The sequence below is a fragment of the Coregonus clupeaformis genome, unplaced genomic scaffold, assembly GCF_020615455.1.
Source record: "Coregonus clupeaformis isolate EN_2021a unplaced genomic scaffold, ASM2061545v1 scaf0048, whole genome shotgun sequence".
NCBI lineage: Eukaryota > Metazoa > Chordata > Actinopteri > Salmoniformes > Salmonidae > Coregonus > Coregonus clupeaformis.
Genome location: NW_025533503.1, coordinates 1,041,943 through 1,046,594, shown reverse-complemented (window position 1 = coordinate 1,046,594; position 4,652 = coordinate 1,041,943). Strand labels below are relative to the sequence as shown.

General features: G+C 42.9%; 1 pseudogene; it reads right to left on the bottom strand.

Annotated features, from left to right (window-relative positions):
* Positions 1-477: 477 nt before the first annotated feature.
* On the bottom strand, positions 478-4,070 carry LOC123483238 (annotated as a pseudogene).
* Positions 4,071-4,652: the final 582 nt, after the last annotated feature.

Sequence of the window (4,652 nt, the reverse complement as noted above, 5' to 3'; positions counted from 1 at the left end):
CTAACTTGTATACATATCTTGGCCCCGATTGTTCTTGACTTACTATTCAAGCAACACATCTCTATAAACACTCCATAAGCTCTACCCACTTTTGTGCTGTTTTAAATTTTTTATAATGATTAGCCAGACCCCCAGTTATCAGCAATAACGCCACACGAGGCACGGTCGTATGGTACATTTCTCCAGTGTACACTCACATAGCATCCAACCTAACAAGCTCCAAACCGGTAAGAAAAACTCACCCTTGTCTGGCCATGGCTTCAAAGCGAGTTAGCTTGGCGGCTGAATGAAACAAAGGAGAGGTGCAGACCAGCCCCACGTTGGGCGCCATTTGTCGTATCGGGTGAATGGTGGCAATTATTGCTGATGAACAAAGGAGTCCGCTCATACTGAAGCTTGTGATATGAATAAACCTTATGATCCAAGTTCAGTATGAGCGGACTCCTTTGTTCATCAGCAATAATTGCCACCATTCACCCGATACGACAAGAGGACAGCCATGGCAGTGAACATGATGGTGGGGATCAGCATGACTACAGCAGAGCCTATATTGGTGCTAAAGAAGGTGATGGTCGCCAGCCAGCCGCTGGAGGAAGGAAGAAGAAGAAAACCAAAACAAGTTGACAGGAAGTCGACGCCTGTTCTAAGGCGGGGTTTCATAATGATAACAACGCCGTCAACTGTAAGGCTATGGCCGAAAATCTGGTCAATCAATCAATCAAATTGTATAGCCCTTTTTTACATCAACAGTTGTCACAAAGTGTTTTACAGTAACCCGGCCTAGAACCCCAAAGAGCAAGGAGAAGTGGCAAGGCAACTATGGAAGAACCCTTCCCTAGAAGGAAGAAACTTTGAGCGGATCCAGACTCAGAGAGGAGACCCAGGCTCCATCCTTACCAGACCCCCCAGCCTGGGATCCCTATACACTGGATGATGCTGATCACCACCTGGGCCATGAACACGAAGAAGAACGCCATGAAGTTGAACGAGCTGTCAGTCCTACAGGGGGGGGAGAGAAGTAAATCTAGTCAGAAATCCAGGATTGAACCTACTTCGTGGAGGCTGCTGAGGGGAGAGCGGCTCATAATAATGTCCGGAACGGAGCAAATGGAATGGCATCACCCACCTGGAAACCATGTGTTTGATGTATTTGATACCATTCCACTGATTCCGCTCCAGTCATTACCACAAGCCCGTTCTCCCCAATGAAGGTGCCACCAACCTCCTGTACTACTGTATATCTGGGGGGAAATAGCCTGAAGAAAGTGTTTACTGTAACTTGACTCACGTCTCTCTGCCTCATGCATATAAATCTAATGTAACAAACGGTGTTCAACGTTTAATTCAACAGAAACGGTACTGTGCTGAACGACCAAACGTTGGCAAACGTTAAACCGTACTGAACGCACCCCAGGTGGCAGAAGAAGGGTGTACTTACTTGAAGGCCTTGTAGATGGGTCTGAACCAGCACACGTAGGAGCAGGGGGTGAACAGGATGAGCCACAGAATGGCCATGCCAAAGTTAGTTGCTCCGCCCCCGCCGCACATTCACGCCAGGCAGCCAATCAGGTTGACCGCCAAGGTGGCACTGTTCACTGTAATGATCACAGATGGAAAAAAGGTCAAATAACTATATTAATGGTGGACCTTGCATTATTTGGAATGCAGTAGCATTGGTCGTGTTTTTTAAATGTAATTTATTTAACCAGGCAGGTCAATTAAAAACAAATGTATATTTACAATGACGCCTGGTGTTCATTAGGGCATGCAACGGAAATGGAAAATGAGTGTGTCTTATTGGACAAGTCACGAGTGGCACAGCGGTCTAAGGCACTGCATCTCAGTGCTTGAGGCTTCACTACAGACCCCCTGGTTTGATTCCAGGCTGTATCACAACCGGCCGTGATTGGGAGTCCCACAGGGCGGCGCACAATTGGCCCAGCGCTGTCCGGGTTTGACTGGGGTAGACCGTCATTGTAAATAAGAATTTGTTCTTAACTGACTTGCCTAGTTAAATAAAATAAAAAAAATTAAAAGGTAGTTTCAGTCTGTTTTCATCAGTTTGGTGCCTAACAAACAGGATCATTGTGTTACTTTTTTCCCCATTTCATGTCAGTACAATTACATTGTCTGGGACGGGGACCTTATCTAATTACAGTACAACAGCACAGTCTGTTATTGGATGATTCATCTAGCAAAGTAAAGTTTAATTGGTTGCTTCAGATTTGTATGAGAGTCTGCAGAGGCAGTAAAGGTAGCTTTATGATTTAGCATCAGAGGTATAGGGAAGAGATCTCTACGACCAAGTTATGTTCCGCGTCCCAAATACAAATACTACACTATAAAGAGTATAGGGTACGTCTGATTGCTATGGCATATGTATGTTCTGTATTGGTATCTATTCAACACACATTACAGTGACTACTAGGCTAAGAGGCACAAACTAATGATTACCTATTGGGATTATTTATAACATATATTTCACAGGACTTACTTTTACAATCCCCAACCTGAGTGATAATGCAAAATAAATGCAAATGAGAATGAAAGTTATGCAATCATCCATGTATAAAGTTTACCATTGAACTATTAGCTACACTTTCATCTCTTGTTGTCAAGCCAACGGTATAGAGATGGGAGGCTATTAACTAGCGGAATGTTGATTGTGATGAAAAAACAGTCTTATTAAAGAGCTGCAAACCAGCTACACCAACCGTCCTGCTATACCTGTGTTTGTTTCCCATATTGTTTTGTGAGACGTTAAAAAGTAATCTGAAAAGAGAGGGCCAAACAGTAGTAAAGGACTTTGTTAAATGGGCCGGTGCTGCCCGGTACGGCACCAGCATCTCTAATCTTCTACTGCTTGAGTACCGCCAACTCTCGTAGAATATTAGCTCTAATACTTGATGACTAGACCCAGATGAAGCTAAGTTCTGGACTAAAAAAGCATTCTCAATGGAAAATGGTGTATAAAGGCTTGCTTAATCTGCGTCTGGGAAACCGACACAGATGACTCAGTCTCTAACCACAGGGTGTCTTCCAAATGGCACCTATTCCTATGTAGTGCACTACTTTTGACCAGAATCCTATGGGCCCTGGTCAAAGTAGTGCACTAAATAGGGAATAGGGTGCCATTTGGGATGCAACCACACACTCACAGATCCATAGGTAGTAGAGCTTCTTGCACATGGAGCGGTGTACATCTGGGATCTCGTTGAAGTCCTGATAGAAACATGGCTTCAGACGGATGAAGCCAGGCAGGGGAGGGAAATTGTTTTCTGTGGGGATGAAATGAAGAGGCTTTATAACATTGATGCTCAGCATTTAACTTACTTAGAAGTCAAATCTTGAATTACAACTAAATCCAAGATAAAATATTATAGTTCCCACAGGGGGCCAGTATGAAAAAATTATAATAAAAATCATGTATGCACTCACTAACTGTAAGTCACTCTGGATAAGAGCTAAATGACTCAAATGTAAATGTAATAGTTAAAGTATAAGCTAAGCATTCAACATGATCAACACACAATTTATATGGGGGATTGGAAATGATGCAGTCAATTACACAGATAGAAGCCACAATATATCTGCAATATTAAAGCTGATCTACCCCCCACCACACACACACACACACACACACACAAAACAACAACAACAACAATACAATAATAATAATAATATCTGATTAAAAAACATATTTTCTGGATATCCTGTCAATTTCCTCCTTGTAGATGTTTGGTAGTTGCTCTTTCAGTTCATTGACACATTTCGTCACATGCTTTAATGTGATAATGATGCTGGGTATGGCCTCAGATCCAGGAGGAACACAGAGAGACTGGAAACTATGTTATTGAGAAAGGCAAAGGTTATTTGATTTCAAGCACATTTCACTGGGAAAGAGGTCTAGAGATAGTCATTGAACAGTGTTATAGTGTGGACACTATATAAACAATTCCTACTGAATAGGTCGTGTACTTAACTGCAGTATAGTATTATTACCTTACATTGGAGCATGGTTATTATGGACATTGATGTTGACCGTGACCTTTACCCTCCTGTGATGTCATCATCCTAGAGTTGGCACGGCATTAACGGGACACTACCTCATGTTGAATTGAAAGGCGTGTGGATAATCCTTGTAAAGTTACTACAATCAACATCAATGATCAGCTAATAGCTCACCCTCTTGTCAAATGTTTCCTACAGATGTATTTTGTTTGTTATGAATTTCCAGATATGAATTATGAATGTATTTTTCTTAAGGGGGGTTGCCCTATTTTCATTTTGAGGACATGCTTCTGAAAGGTATGTGCACGGCCCTGGATAAACTGCTGATAGGTACAGCAGTAAACCTCCTGTAGTTTGTCATGATCAGAGCAGATCTTCTACTGTAGTTGTGCGGTGGCTTTGACCAGCTTGTGTTTCTTGAAACCAGGAAATTCACAGTGAGATTGGAGGTGAGTCTCACAGTAAGAGGCCAGACACACCAGACAGGACATGAGGGCTTTCTGCTTTCTGGTCCCAGTGCAGACATCACACGCCACATCTCCAGGTCCAGCATAGCACAGAGCAGGAGGGGGAGCAGCCTGGAGTCCTGTCTTCTTCAGTTTCTCCACCACTTCAGCCAACATGTTATTTATCCTCAGTTA